Raw genomic sequence first — 17,061 nt, 5'->3', positions numbered from 1 at the left:
TGCTTACAAAATCTAAAAGTTTTCAGAACGAGCCAATCGTGGTGTCATCTCAAAGACAACATGTTTGTCTAACCACTAGTGCAAGATTCATAACAATATACTGACGAATTTGGGAATTATCCTTGAAAGAGAGCAAAAGTAAGAGTGTGTTACGAATTCTATTTTCTGATTTTCCACATTTTCTGTACAGTACGCTGCACCTTTGTTCGTGGGCACGCTCTCTATATCTCTGCTTAGAAAATCTGAAAATTCTCCAAATGAACCAATCGTGGTGTCATCTAAAAAAGAATATGTTTCTCTACATACTGGTACTAGTTACCTGACCAGATTTTGACGAGTTCGAGAATTATCTTAGAAAAAAGAGAGAATTACAGTGTGTTACGAATTCTGTTTTTTCGTTTCCTGCATTGTCTGTACTGTACGCTTCACGTTTGGTCTTGGGTACGGTCTCTATATCTCTGCTTAAAAAATCTAAAAGTTTTCCGAACGAGCCAATCGTGGTGTCATCTTTAAGAAAATATGTTTCTCTACAGACTGGTACTAGTTACCTGACCAGATTTTGACGAATTCGGGAATTATCCCGGAAAGAAAGCAAAAGTTAGAGTGTGTTACGAATTCTACTTTCTGTTTTTCCACATTTTCTTGTACTGTACGCTGCACCTTTGGTCGTGGGCACACTCTCTTTATCTCTGCTTAGAAAATCTGAAAATTCTCCAACTGAGCCAATCGTGGTGTCACCTTAAAGAAAATATGTTTCTCTACAGACTGGTAGTAGTTACCTGACCAGATTTTGGCGAGGTCGAGAATTGTCTTTGAAAAAAAGGAGTTGAACTAGTGTGTGTTACGCATAGTATTTTTTTCGTTTCCAGCATTGTCGGTACTGTACGCTGCATGTTTGGTCTTGGGTACGGTCTCTTTATCTCTGCTTAGAAAATCTAAAAGTTTTCAGAACGAGCCAATCGTGGTTTCATGTTCAAGAGAATATGTTTCTCTACAGACTGGTACTAGTTTCTTCAGCAGATTTTGAAGAATTCGGGAATTGTCTTAGAAAAAGAGGATAGAGCTAGAGTGTGTTACAAATTCTGTTCTCTGGTTTCCAGCATTGTCTGTACTGTACGCTGCACATTTGTCGTGGGCACGCTCTCTATATCTCTGCTTAGAAAATCTGAAAATTCTCCAAGTGAGCCAATCGTGGTGTCACCTTAAAGAGAATATGTTTCTCTAAAGAGTGGTACTAGTTTCTTGACCAGATTTTGACGAGTTCGGGAATTATCTTAGAAAAATGAGAGATTTAGAGTGTGTTACGCATTGTATTTTATCGTTTGCCACATTGTCTGTTTGGTCTTGGGTACGGTCTCCATATCTCTGCTTACAAAATCTAAAAGTTTTCAGAAAGAGCCAATCGTGGTGTCATCTCAAAGACAACATATTTCTCTAACCACTAGTGCAAGATTCATAACAATATACTTACGAATTTGGAAATTATCTTTGAAAGAAAGCAAAAGTTAGAGTGTGATACGAATTCTATTTTCTGATTTTCAAGCATTATCTGTAGTGTACGCTGCACCTTTGGTCGTGGGCACGCTCTCTATATCTCTGCTTAGAAAATCTGAAAATTCTCCAAATGAGCCAATCGTGTAGTCATCTAAACTAGAATTTGTTTCTCTACATACTGGTACTAGTTTACTGACCAGATTTTGACGAGTTCGAGAATTATCTTAGAAAAATGAGAGAGTTCGAGTGTGTTACGCATAGTATTTTATCGTTTGCCACATTGTCTGTACTGTACGCTGCACCATTGGTCGTGGGCGCGCTCTCTTTATCTCTGCTTAGAAAAACTGAAAATTCTCCAAATGAGCCAATCGTGGTGTCATCATAAAGAGAATATGTTTCTCTACATACTGGTACTAGTTTCTTGACCAGATTTTGACGAGTTTGATGATTATCTTAGAAAAACAGGAGAGAGTTAGAGTGTGTTACGAATTCTGTTTTCTCGTTTCGAGGATTTTCGGTAATGTACGCTGCACCTTTGGTCGTGGTTACGGTCTCTATATCTCTGCTTATAAATTCTGAAAACTCTCCAAATGATCCAATGACCAATGTCACCTTAAAGAGAATATGTTCTCTACAGAGAGGTACTGGTTTCTTGACCAGATTTTGGCGAGTTCGAGAATTATCTTAGAAAAAAAGAGAGAATTAGAGTGTGTTACGAATTCTGTTTTTTTCGTTTCCTGCATTGTCTGTACTGTACGCTTCACGTTTGGTCTTGGGTACGGTCTCTATATCTCTGCTTAAAAAATCTAAAAGTTTTCCGAACGAGCCAATCGTGGTGTCATCTTTAAGAAAATATGTTTCTCTACAGACTGGTACTAGTTACCTGACCAGATTTTGACGAATTCGGGAATTATCCTGGAAAGAAAGCAAAAGTTAGAGTGTGTTACGAATTCTATTTTCTGTTTTTCCACATTTTCTTGTACTGTACGCTGCACCTTTGGTCGTGGGCACACTCTCTTTATCTCTGCTTAGAAAATCTGAAAATTCTCCAACTGAGCCAATCGTGGTGTCACCTTAAAGAGAATATGTTTCTCTAAAGAGTGGTACTAGTTTCTTGACCAGATTTTGACGAGTTCGGGAATTATCTTAGAAAAATGAGAGATTTAGAGTGTGTTACGCATTGTATTTTATCGTTTGCCACATTGTCTGTTTGGTCTTGGGTACGGTCTCCATATCTCTGCTTACAAAATCTAAAAGTTTTCAGAACGAGCCAATCGTGGTGTCATCTCAAAGACAACATGTTTTTCTAACCACTAGTGCAAGATTCATAACAATATACTGACGAATTCGGGAATTATCCTTGAAAGAGAGCAAAAGTAAGAGTGTGTTACGAATTCTATTTTCTGATTTTCCACATTTTCTGTACTGTACGCTGCACCTTTGGTCGTGGGCACGCTCTGTTTATCTCTGCTTAGAAAATCTGAAAAATTTCCAACTGAGCCAACCGTGGTTTCACGTTAAAGAAAATATGTTTCTCTACAGAGTGGTACTAGTTTCTTGACCAGATTTTGACGAGTTTGATAATTATCTTAGAAAAACAGGAGAGAGTTAGAGTGTGTTACGAATTCTGTTTTCTCGTTTCCAGGATTTTCGGTAATGTACGCTGCACCTTTGGTCGTGGTTACGGTCTCTATATCTCTGCTTATAAATTCTGAAAACTCTCCAAATGATCCAATGATCCAATGTCATCTTAAAGAGAATATGTTCTCTACAGAGAGGTACTGGTTTCTTGACCAGATTTTGGCGAGTTCGAGAGTTATCTTAGAAAAAAGAGAGAATTAGAGTGTGTTACGAATTCTGTTTTTTCGTTTCCTGCATTGTCTGTACTGTACGCTTCACGTTTGGTCTTGGGTACGGTCTCTATATCTCTGCTTAGAAAATCTAAAAGTTTTCCGAACGAGCCAATCGTGGTTTCATGTTAAAGAGAATATGTTTCTCTACAGACTGGTACTAGTTTCTTCACCAGATTTTGACGAATTCGGGAATTATCCCGGAAAGAAAGCAAAAGTTAGAGTGTGTTACGAATTCTATTTTCTGTTTTTCCACATTTTCTTGTACTGTACGCTGCACCTTTGGTCGTGGGCACACTCTCTTTATCTCTGCTTAGAAAATCTGAAAATTCTCCAACCGAGCCAATCGTGGTGTCACCTTAAAGAAAATATGTTTCTCTACAGACTGGTAGTAGTTACCTGACCAGATTTTGGCGAGGTCGAGAATTGTCTTTGAAAAAAAGGAGTTGAACTAGTGTGTGTTACGCATAGTATTTTTTTCGTTTCCAGCATTGTCGGTACTGTACGCTGCATGTTTGGTCTTGGGTACGGTCTCTTTATCTCTGCTTAGAAAATCTAAAAGTTTTCAGAACGAGCCAATCGTGGTTTCATGTTCAAGAGAATATGTTTCTCTACAGACTGGTACTAGTTTCTTCAGCAGATTTTGAAGAATTCGGGAATTGTCTTAGAAAAAGAGGATAGAGCTAGAGTGTGTTACAAATTCTGTTCTCTGGTTTCCAGCATTGTCTGTACTGTACGCTGCACATTTGTCGTGGGCACGCTCTCTATATCTCTGCTTAGAAAATCTGAAAATTCTCCAAGTGAGCCAATCGTGGTGTCACCTTAAAGAGAATATGTTTCTCTAAAGAGTGGTACTAGTTTCTTGACCAGATTTTGACGAGTTCGAGAATTATCTTAGAAAAATGAGAGAGTTCGAGTGTGTTACGCATAGTATTTTATCGTTTGCAACATTGTCTGTACTGTACGCTGCACCATTGGTCGTGGGCGCGCTCTCTTTATCTCTGCTTAGAAAATCTGAAAATTCTCCAACTGAGCCAATCGTGGTGTCACCTTAAAGAAAATATGTTTCTCTACAGACTGGTAGTAGTTACCTGACCAGATTTTGGCGAGGTCGAGAATTGTCTTTGAAAAAAAGGAGTTGAACTAGTGTGTGTTACGCATAGTATTTTTTTCGTTTCCAGCATTGTCGGTACTGTACGCTGCATGTTTGGTCTTGGGTACGGTCTCTTTATCTCTGCTTAGAAAATCTAAAAGTTTCCAGAACGAGCCAATCGTGGTTTCATGTTCAAGAGAATATGTTTCTCTACAGACTGGTACTAGTTTCTTCAGCAGATTTTGAAGAATTCGGGAATTGTCTTAGAAAAAGAGGATAGAGCTAGAGTGTGTTACAAATTCTGTTCTCTGGTTTCCAGCATTGTCTGTACTGTACGCTGCACATTTGTCGTGGGCACGCTCTCTATATCTCTGCTTAGAAAATCTGAAAATTCTCCAAGTGAGCCAATCGTGGTGTCACCTTAAAGAGAATATGTTTCTCTAAAGAGTGGTACTAGTTTCTTGACCAGATTTTGACGAGTTCGGGAATTATCTTAGAAAAATGAGAGATTTAGAGTGTGTTACGCATTGTATTTTATCGTTTGCCACATTGTCTGTTTGGTCTTGGGTACTGTCTCCATATCTCTGCTTACAAAATCTAAAAGTTTTCAGAACGAGCCAATCGTGGTGTCATCTCAAAGACAACGTGTTTTTCTAACCACTAGTGCAAGATTCATAACAATATACTGACGAATTTGGGAATTATCCTTGAAAGAGAGCAAAAGTAAGAGTGTGTTACGAATTCTATTTTCTGATTTTCCACATTTTCTGTACAGTACGCTGCACCTTTGTTCGTGGGCACGCTCTCTATATCTCTGCTTAGAAAATCTGAAAATTCTCCAAATGAACCAATCGTGGTGTCATCTAAAAAAGAATATGTTTCTCTACATACTGGTACTAGTTACCTGACCAGATTTTGACGAGTTCGAGAATTATCTTAGAAAAATGAGAGAGTTCGAGTGTGTTACGCATAGTATTTTATCGTTTGCAACATTGTCTGTACTGTACGCTGCACCATTGGTCGTGGGCGCGCTCTCTTTATCTCTGCTTAGAAAAACTGAAAATTCTCCAAATGAGCCAATCGTGGTGTCATCATAAGAGAATATGTTTCTCTACAGAGTGGTACTAGTTTCCTGACCAGATTTTGACGAGTTTGATAATTACCTTAGAAAAACAGGAGAGAGTTAGAGTGTGTTACGAATTCTGTTTTCTCGTTTCCAGGATTGTCGGTAATGTACGCTGCACCTTTGGTCGTGGTTACGGTCTCTATATCTCTGCTTATAAATTCTGAAAACTCTCCAAATGATCCAATGGTGGTGTCATCTTGAAAAAAATATGTTCTCTACAGAGTGGAACTAGTTTCTTGACCAGATTTTGACGAGTTCGAGAATTATCTTAGAAAAAGAGGAGAGAGCTAGAGTGTTTTACGCATTGTATTTTATCGTTTGCCACATTGTCTGTTTGGTCTAGGGTATGGTTTCTATATCTCTGCTTACAAAATCTAAAAGTTTTCAGAACGAGCCAATCGTGGTGTCATCTCAAAGACAACATGTTTTTCTAACCAGTAGTGCAAGATTCATAACAATATACTGACGAATTCGGGAATTATCCTTGAAAGAGAGCAAAAGTAAGAGTGTGTTACGAATTCTATTTTCTGATTTTCCACATTTTCTGTACTGTACGCTGCACCTTTGGTCGTGGGCACGCTCTGTTTATCTCTGCTTAGAAAATCTGAAAAATTTCCAACTGAGCCAATCGTGGTTTCACGTTAAAGAAAATACAGAGTGGTACTAGTTTCTTGACCAGATTTTGACGAGTTTGATAATTATCTTAGAAAAACAGGATAGAGTTAGAGTGTGTTACGAATTCTGTTTTCTCGTTTCCAGGATTTTCGGTAATGTACGCTGCACCTTTGGTCGTGGTTACGGTCTCTATATCTCTGCTTATAAATTCTGAAAACTCTCCAAATGATCCAATGATCCAATGTCATCTTAAAGAGAATATGTTGTCTACAGAGAGGTACTGGTTTCTTGACCAGATTTTGGCGAGTTCGAGAATTATCTTAGAAAAAAAGAGAGAATTAGAGTGTGTTACGAATTCTGTTTTTTCGTTTCCTGCATTGTCTGTACTGTACGCTTCACGTTTGGTCTTGGGTACGGTCTCTATATCTCTGCTTAAAAAATCTAAAAGTTTTCCGAACGAGCCAATCGTGGTGTCATCTTTAAGAAAATATGTTTCTCTACAGACTGGTACTAGTTACCTGACCAGATTTTGACGAATTCGGGAATTATCCTGGAAAGAAAGCAAAAGTTAGAGTGTGTTACGAATTCTATTTTCTGTTTTTCCACATTTTCTTGTACTGTACACTGCACCTTTGGTCGTGGGCACACTCTCTTTATCTCTGCTTAGAAAATCTGAAAATTCTCCAACTGAGCCAATCGTGGTGTCACCTTAAAGAAAATATGTTTCTCTACAGACTGGTAGTAGTTACCTGACCAGATTTTGGCGAGGTCGAGAATTGTCTTTGAAAAAAAGGAGTTGAACTAGTGTGTGTTACGCATAGTATTTTTTTCGTTTCCAGCATTGTCGGTACTGTACGCTGCATGTTTGGTCTTGGGTACGGTCTCTTTATCTCTGCTTAGAAAATCTAAAAGTTTTCAGAACGAGCCAATCGTGGTTTCATGTTCAAGAGAATATGTTTCTCTACAGACTGGTACTAGTTTCTTCAGACGATTTTGAAGAATTCGGGAATTGTCTTAGAAAAAAGAGGATAGAGCTAGAGTGTGTTACAAATTCTGTTCTCTGGTTTCCAGCATTGTCTGTACTGTACGCTGCACATTTGTCGTGGGCACGCTCTCTATATCTCTGCTTACAAAATCTGAAAATTCTCCAAGTGAGCCAATCGTGGTGTCACCTTAAAGAGAATATGTTTCTCTAAAGAGTGGTACTAGTTTCTTGACCAGATTTTGACGAGTTCGAGAATTATCTTAGAAAAATGAGAGAGTTCGACTGTGTTACGCATAGTATTTTATCGTTTGCAACATTGTCTGTACTGTACGCTGCACCATTGGTCGTGGGCGCGCTCTCTTTATCTCTGCTTAGAAAAACTGAAAATTCTCCAACTGAGCCAATCGTGGTGTCACCTTAAAGAAAATATGTTTCTCTACAGACTGGTAGTAGTTACCTGACCAGATTTTGGCGAGGTCAAGATTTGTCTTTGAAAAAAAGGAGTTGAACTGGTGTGTGTTACGCATAGTATTTTTTTCGTTTCCAGCATTGTCGGTACTGTACGCTGCATGTTTGGTCTTGGGTACGGTCTCTTTATCTCTGCTTAGAAAATCTAAAAGTTTTCAGAACGAGCCAATCGTGGTTTCATGTTCAAGAGAATATGTTTCTCTACAGACTGGTACTAGTTTCTTCAGCAGATTTTGAAGAATTCGGGAATTGTCTTAGAAAAAGAGGATAGAGCTAGAGTGTGTTACAAATTCTGTTCTCTGGTTTCCAGCATTGTCTGTACTGTACGCTGCACATTTGTCGTGGGCACGCTCTCTATATTTCTGCTTAGAAAATCTGAAAATTCTCCAAGTGAGCCAATCGTGGTGTCACCTTAAAGAGAATATGTTTCTCTAAAGAGTGGTACTAGTTTCTTGACCAGATTTTGACGAGTTCGAGAATTATCTTAGAAAAAGAGGAGAGAGCTAGAGTGTTTTACGCATTGTATTTTATCGTTTGCCACATTGTCTGTTTGGTCTAGGGTATGGTTTCTATATCTCTGCTTACAAAATCTAAAAGTTTTCAGAACGAGCCAATCGTGGTGTCATCTCAAAGACAACATGTTTTCTAACCAGTAGTGCAAGATTCATAACAATATACTGACGAATTCGGGAATTATCCTTGAAAGAGAGCAAAAGTAAGAGTGTGTTACGAATTCTATTTTCTGATTTTCCACATTTTCTGTACTGTACGCAGCACCTTTGGTCGTGGGCACGCTCTGTTTATCTCTGCTTAGAAAATCTGAAAAATTTCCAACTGAGCCAATCGTGGTTTCACGTTAAAGAAAATACAGAGTGGTACTAGTTTCTTGACCAGATTTTGACGAGTTTGATAATTATCTTAGAAAAACAGGATAGAGTTAGAGTGTGTTACGAATTCTGTTTTCTCGTTTCCAGGATTTTCGGTAATGTACGCTGCACCTTTGGTCGTGGTTACGGTCTCTATATCTCTGCTTATAAATTCTGAAAACTCTCCAAATGATCCAATGATCCAATGTCATCTTAAAGAGAATATGTTCTCTACAGAGAGGTACTGGTTTCTTGACCAGATTTTGGCGAGTCGAGAATTATCTAAGAAAAAAAGAGAGAATTAGAGTGTGTTACGAATTCTGTTTTTTCGTTTCCTGCATTGTCTGTACTGTACGCTTCACGTTTGGTCTTGGGTACGGTCTCTATATCTCTGCTTAAAAAATCTAAAAGTTTTCCGAACGAGCCAATCGTGGTGTCATCTTTAAGAAAATATGTTTCTCTACAGACTGGTACTAGTTACCTGACCAGATTTTGACGAATTCGGGAATTATCCTGGAAAGAAAGCAAAAGTTAGAGTGTGTTACGAATTCTATTTTCTGTTTTTCCACATTTTCTTTGTACTGTACGCTTCATCTTTGCTCGTGGGCACACTCTCTTTATCTCTGCTTAGAAAATCTGAAAATTCTCCAACTGAGCCAATCGTGGTGTCACCTCAAAGAAAATATGTTTCTCTACAGACTGGTAGTAGTTACCTGACCAGATTTTGGCGAGGTCGAGAATTGTCTTTGAAAAAAAAGGAGTTGAACTAGTGTGTGTTACGCATAGTATTTTTTTCGTTTCCAGCATTGTCGGTACTGTACGCTGCATGTTTGGTCTTGGGTACGGTCTCTTTATCTCTGCTTAGAAAATCTAAAAGTTTTCAGAACGAGCCAATCGTGGTTTCATGTTCAAGAGAATATGTTTCTCTACAGACTGGTACTAGTTTCTTCAGCAGATTTTGAAGAATTCGGGAATTGTCTTAGAAAAAGAGGATAGAGCTAGAGTGTGTTACAAATTCTGTTCTCTGGTTTCCAGCATTGTCTGTACTGTACGCTGCACATTTGTCGTGGGCACGCTCTCTATATTTCTGCTTAGAAAATCTGAAAATTCTCCAAGTGAGCCAATCGTGGTGTCACCTTAAAGAGAATATGTTTCTCTAAAGAGTGGTACTAGTTTCTTGACCAGATTTTGACGAGTTCGAGAATTATCTTAGAAAAAGAGGAGAGAGCTAGAGTGTTTTACGCATTGTATTTTATCGTTTGCCACATTGTCTGTTTGGTCTAGGGTATGGTTTCTATATCTCTGCTTACAAAATCTAAAAGTTTTCAGAACGAGCCAATCGTGGTGTCATCTCAAAGACAACATGTTTTCTAACCAGTAGTGCAAGATTCATAACAATATACTGACGAATTCGGGAATTATCCTTGAAAGAGAGCAAAAGTAAGAGTGTGTTACGAATTCTATTTTCTGATTTTCCACATTTTCTGTACTGTACGCTGCACCTTTGGTCGTGGGCACGCTCTGTTTATCTCTGCTTAGAAAATCTGAAAAATTTCCAACTGAGCCAATCGTGGTTTCACGTTAAAGAAAATACAGAGTGGTACTAGTTTCTTGACCAGATTTTGACGAGTTTGATAATTATCTTAGAAAAACAGGATAGAGTTAGAGTGTGTTACGAATTCTGTTTTCTCGTTTCCAGGATTTTCGGTAATGTACGCTGCACCTTTGGTCGTGGTTACGGTCTCTATATCTCTGCTTATAAATTCTGAAAACTCTCCAAATGATCCAATGATCCAATGTCATCTTAAAGAGAATATGTTCTCTACAGAGAGGTACTGGTTTCTTGACCAGATTTTGGCGAGTTCGAGAATTATCTTAGAAAAAAAGAGAGAATTAGAGTGTGTTACGAATTCTGTTTTTTCGTTTCCTGCATTGTCTGTACTGTACGCTTCACGTTTGGTCTTGGGTACGGTCTCTATATCTCTGCTTAAAAATCTAAAAGTTTTCCGAACGAGCCAATCGTGGTGTCATCTTTAAGAAAATATGTTTCTCTACAGACTGGTACTAGTTACCTGACCAGATTTTGACGAATTCGGGAATTATCCTGGAAAGAAAGCAAAAGTTAGAGTGTGTTACGAATTCTATTTTCTGTTTTTCCACATTTTCTTGTACTGTACACTGCACCTTTGGTCGTGGGCACACTCTCTTTATCTCTGCTTAGAAAATCTGAAAATTCTCCAACTGAGCCAATCGTGGTGTCACCTTAAAGAAAATATGTTTCTCTACAGACTGGTAGTAGTTACCTGACCAGATTTTGGCGAGGTCGAGAATTGTCTTTGAAAAAAAGGAGTTGAACTAGTGTGTGTTACGCATAGTATTTTTTTCGTTTCCAGCATTGTCGGTACTGTACGCTGCATGTTTGGTCTTGGGTACGGTCTCTTTATCTCTGCTTAGAAAATCTAAAAGTTTTCAGAACGAGCCAATCGTGGTTTCATGTTCAAGAGAATATGTTTCTCTACAGACTGGTACTAGTTTCTTCAGACGATTTTGAAGAATTCGGGAATTGTCTTAGAAAAAGAGGATAGAGCTAGAGTGTGTTACAAATTCTGTTCTCTGGTTTCCAGCATTGTCTGTACTGTACGCTGCACATTTGTCGTGGGCACGCTCTCTATATCTCTGCTTACAAAATCTGAAAATTCTCCAAGTGAGCCAATCGTGGTGTCACCTTAAAGAGAATATGTTTCTCTAAAGAGTGGTACTAGTTTCTTGACCAGATTTTGACGAGTTCGAGAATTATCTTAGAAAAATGAGAGAGTTCGACTGTGTTACGCATAGTATTTTATCGTTTGCAACATTGTCTGTACTGTACGCTGCACCATTGGTCGTGGGCGCGCTCTCTTTATCTCTGCTTAGAAAAACTGAAAATTCTCCAACTGAGCCAATCGTGGTGTCACCTTAAAGAAAATATGTTTCTCTACAGACTGGTAGTAGTTACCTGACCAGATTTTGGCGAGGTCGAGAATTGTCTTTGAAAAAAAGGAGTTGAACTAGTGTGTGTTACGCATAGTATTTTTTTCGTTTCCAGCATTGTCGGTACTGTACGCTGCATGTTTGGTCTTGGGTACGGTCTCTTTATCTCTGCTTAGAAAATCTAAAAGTTTTCAGAACGAGCCAATCGTGGTTTCATGTTCAAGAGAATATGTTTCTCTACAGACTGGTACTAGTTTCTTCAGCAGATTTTGAAGAATTCGGGAATTGTCTTAGAAAAAGAGGATAGAGCTAGAGTGTGTTACAAATTCTGTTCTCTGGTTTCCAGCATTGTCTGTACTGTACGCTGCACATTTGTCGTGGGCACGCTCTCTATATCTCTGCTTAGAAAATCTGAAAATTCTCCAAGTGAGCCAATCGTGGTGTCACCTTAAAGAAAATATGTTTCTCTAAAGAGTGGTACTAGTTTCTTGACCAGATTTTGACGAGTTCGGGAATTATCTTAGAAAAATGAGAGATTTAGAGTGTGTTACGCATTGTATTTTATCGTTTGCCACATTGTCTGTTTGGTCTTGGGTACGGTCTCCATATCTCTGCTTACAAAATCTAAAAGTTTTCAGAACGAGCCAATCGTGGTGTCATCTCAAAGACAACATGTTTTTCTAACCACTAGTGCAAGATTCATAACAATATACTGACGAATTCGGGAATTATCCTTGAAAGAGAGCAAAAGTAAGAGTGTGTTACGAATTCTATTTTCTGATTTTCCACATTTTCTGTACAGTACGCTGCACCTTTGGTCGTGGGCACGCTCTGTTTATCTCTGCTTAGAAAATCTGAAAAATTTCCAACTGAGCCAACCGTGGTTTCACGTTAAAGAAAATATGTTTCTCTACAGAGTGGTACTAGTTTCTTGACCAGATTTTGACGAGTTTGATAATTATCTCAGAAAAACAGGAGAGAGTTAGAGTGTGTTACGAATTCTGTTTTCTCGTTTCCAGGATTTTCGGTAATGTACGCTGCACCTTTGGTCGTGGTTACGGTCTCTATATCTCTGCTTATAAATTCTGAAAACTCTCCAAATGATCCAATGATCCAATGTCATCTTAAAGAGAATATGTTCTCTACAGAGAGGTACTGGTTTCTTGACCAGATTTTGGCGAGTTCGAGAGTTATCTTAGAAAAAAAAGAGAGAATTAGAGTGTGTTACGAATTCTGTTTTTTCGTTTCCTGCATTGTCTGTACTGTACGCTTCACGTTTGGTCTTGGGTACGGTCTCTATATCTCTGCTTAGAAAATCTAAAAGTTTTCCGAACGAGCCAATCGTGGTTTCATGTTAAAGAGAATATGTTTCTCTACAGACTGGTACTAGTTTCTTCACCAGATTTTGACGAATTCGGGAATTATCCCGGAAAGAAAGCAAAAGTTAGAGTGTGTTACGAATTCTATTTTCTGTTTTTCCACATTTTCTTGTACTGTACGCTGCACCTTTGGTCGTGGGCACACTCTCTTTATCTCTGCTTAGAAAATCTGAAAATTCTCCAACTGAGCCACTCGTGGTGTCACCTTAAAGAAAATATGTTTCTCTACAGACTGGTAGTAGTTACCTGACCAGATTTTGGCGAGGTCGAGAATTGTCTTTGAAAAAAAGGAGTTGAACTAGTGTGTGTTACGCATAGTATTTTTTTCGTTTCCAGCATTGTCGGTACTGTACGCTGCATGTTTGGTCTTGGGTACGGTCTCTTTATCTCTGCTTAGAAAATCTAAAAGTTTTCAGAACGAGCCAATCGTGGTTTCATGTTCAAGAGAATATGTTTCTCTACAGACTGGTACTAGTTTCTTCAGCAGATTTTGAAGAATTCGGGAATTGTCTTAGAAAAAGAGGATAGAGCTAGAGTGTGTTACAAATTCTGTTCTCTGGTTTCCAGCATTGTCTGTACTGTACGCTGCACATTTGTCGTGGGCACGCTCTCTATATCTCTGCTTAGAAAATCTGAAAATTCTCCAAGTGAGCCAATCGTGGTGTCACCTTAAAGAGAATATGTTTCTCTAAAGAGTGGTACTAGTTTCTTGACCACATTTTGACGAGTTCGAGAACTATCTTAGAAAAATGAGAGAGTTCGAGTGTGTTACGCATAGTATTTTATCGTTTGCAACATTGTCTGTACTGTACGCTGCACCATTGGTCGTGGGCGCGCTCTCTTTATCTCTGCTTAGAAAAACTGAAAATTCTCCAACTGAGCCAATCGTGGTGTCACCTTAAAGAAAATATGTTTCTCTACAGACTGGTAGTAGTTACCTGACCAGATTTTGGCGAGGTCAAGATTTGTCTTTGAAAAAAAGGAGTTGAACTAGTGTGTGTTACGCATAGTATTTTTTTCGTTTCCAGCATTGTCGGTACTGTACGCTTCACGTTTGGTCTTGGGTACGGTCTCTATATCTCTGCTTAAAAAATCTAAAAGTTTTCCGAACGAGCCAATCGTGGTGTCATCTTTAAGAAAATATGTTTCTCTACAGACTGGTACTAGTTACCTGACCAGATTTTGACGAATTCGGGAATTATCCTGGAAAGAAAGCAAAAGTTAGAGTGTGTTACGAATTCTATTTTCTGTTTTTCCACATTTTCTTGTACTGTACACTGCACCTTTGGTCGTGGGCACACTCTCTTTATCTCTGCTTAGAAAATCTGAAAATTCTCCAACTGAGCCAATCGTGGTGTCACCTTAAAGAAAATATGTTTCTCTACAGACTGGTAGTAGTTACCTGACCAGATTTTGGCGAGGTCGAGAATTGTCTTTGAAAAAAAGGAGTTGAACTAGTGTGTGTTACGCATAGTATATTTTTTCGTTTCCAGCATTGTCGGTACTGTACGCTGCATGTTTGGTCTTGGGTACGGTCTCTTTATCTCTGCTTAGAAAATCTAAAAGTTTTCAGAACGAGCCAATCGTGGTTTCATGTTCAAGAGAATATGTTTCTCTACAGACTGGTACTAGTTTCTTCAGACGATTTTGAAGAATTCGGGAATTGTCTTAGAAAAAGAGGATAGAGCTAGAGTGTGTTACAAATTCTGTTCTCTGGTTTCCAGCATTGTCTGTACTGTACGCTGCACATTTGTCGTGGGCACGCTCTCTATATCTCTGCTTACAAAATCTGAAAATTCTCCAAGTGAGCCAATCGTGGTGTCACCTTAAAGAGAATATGTTTCTCTAAAGAGTGGTACTAGTTTCTTGACCAGATTTTGACGAGTTCGAGAATTATCTTAGAAAAATGAGAGAGTTCGACTGTGTTACGCATAGTATTTTATCGTTTGCAACATTGTCTGTACTGTACGCTGCACCATTGGTCGTGGGCGCGCTCTCTTTATCTCTGCTTAGAAAAACTGAAAATTCTCCAACTGAGCCAATCGTGGTGTCACCTTAAAGAAAATATGTTTCTCTACAGACTGGTAGTAGTTACCTGACCAGATTTTGGCGAGGTCGAGAATTGTCTTTGAAAAAAAGGAGTTGAACTAGTGTGTGTTACGCATAGTATTTTTTTCGTTTCCAGCATTGTCGGTACTGTACGCTGCATGTTTGGTCTTGGGTACGGTCTCTTTATCTCTGCTTAGAAAATCTAAAAGTTTTCAGAACGAGCCAATCGTGGTTTCATGTTCAAGAGAATATGTTTCTCTACAGACTGGTACTAGTTTCTTCAGCAGATTTTGAAGAATTCGGGAATTGTCTTAGAAAAAGAGGATAGAGCTAGAGTGTGTTACAAATTCTGTTCTCTGGTTTCCAGCATTGTCTGTACTGTACGCTGCACATTTGTCGTGGGCACGCTCTCTATATCTCTGCTTAGAAAATCTGAAAATTCTCCAAGTGAGCCAATCGTGGTGTCACCTTAAAGAAAATATGTTTCTCTAAAGAGTGGTACTAGTTTCTTGACCAGATTTTGACGAGTTCGGGAATTATCTTAGAAAAATGAGAGATTTAGAGTGTGTTACGCATTGTATTTTATCGTTTGCCACATTGTCTGTTTGGTCTTGGGTACGGTCTCCATATCTCTGCTTACAAAATCTAAAAGTTTTCAGAACGAGCCAATCGTGGTGTCATCTCAAAGACAACATGTTTTTCTAACCACTAGTGCAAGATTCATAACAATATACTGACGAATTCGGGAATTATCCTTGAAAGAGAGCAAAAGTAAGAGTGTGTTACGAATTCTATTTTCTGATTTTCCACATTTTCTGTACAGTACGCTGCACCTTTGGTCGTGGGCACGCTCTGTTTATCTCTGCTTAGAAAATCTGAAAAATTTCCAACTGAGCCAACCGTGGTTTCACGTTAAAGAAAATATGTTTCTCTACAGAGTGGTACTAGTTTCTTGACCAGATTTTGACGAGTTTGATAATTATCTCAGAAAAACAGGAGAGAGTTAGAGTGTGTTACGAATTCTGTTTTCTCGTTTCCAGGATTTTCGGTAATGTACGCTGCACCTTTGGTCGTGGTTACGGTCTCTATATCTCTGCTTATAAATTCTGAAAACTCTCCAAATGATCCAATGATCCAATGTCATCTTAAAGAGAATATGTTCTCTACAGAGAGGTACTGGTTTCTTGACCAGATTTTGGCGAGTTCGAGAGTTATCTTAGAAAAAAAAGAGAGAATTAGAGTGTGTTACGAATTCTGTTTTTTCGTTTCCTGCATTGTCTGTACTGTACGCTTCACGTTTGGTCTTGGGTACGGTCTCTATATCTCTGCTTAGAAAATCTAAAAGTTTTCCGAACGAGCCAATCGTGGTTTCATGTTAAAGAGAATATGTTTCTCTACAGACTGGTACTAGTTTCTTCACCAGATTTTGACGAATTCGGGAATTATCCCGGAAAGAAAGCAAAAGTTAGAGTGTGTTACGAATTCTATTTTCTGTTTTTCCACATTTTCTTGTACTGTACGCTGCACCTTTGGTCGTGGGCACACTCTCTTTATCTCTGCTTAGAAAATCTGAAAATTCTCCAACTGAGCCACTCGTGGTGTCACCTTAAAGAAAATATGTTTCTCTACAGACTGGTAGTAGTTACCTGACCAGATTTTGGCGAGGTCGAGAATTGTCTTTGAAAAAAAGGAGTTGAACTAGTGTGTGTTACGCATAGTATTTTTTTCGTTTCCAGCATTGTCGGTACTGTACGCTGCATGTTTGGTCTTGGGTACGGTCTCTTTATCTCTGCTTAGAAAATCTAAAAGTTTTCAGAACGAGCCAATCGTGGTTTCATGTTCAAGAGAATATGTTTCTCTACAGACTGGTACTAGTTTCTTCAGCAGATTTTGAAGAATTCGGGAATTGTCTTAGAAAAAGAGGATAGAGCTAGAGTGTGTTACAAATTCTGTTCTCTGGTTTCCAGCATTGTCTGTACTGTACGCTGCACATTTGTCGTGGGCACGCTCTCTATATCTCTGCTTAGAAAATCTGAAAATTCTCCAAGTGAGCCAATCGTGGTGTCACCTTAAAGAGAATATGTTTCTCTAAAGAGTGGTACTAGTTTCTTGACCACATTTTGACGAGTTCGAGAACTATCTTAGAAAAATGAGAGAGTTCGAGTG

Source organism: Acanthaster planci, linkage group LG04, assembly GCF_054643075.1.
Source record: "Acanthaster planci isolate LZ-2023a linkage group LG04, COTS_SCS, whole genome shotgun sequence".
NCBI lineage: Eukaryota > Metazoa > Echinodermata > Asteroidea > Valvatida > Acanthasteridae > Acanthaster > Acanthaster planci.
This window is presented reverse-complemented; position numbering follows the sequence as displayed.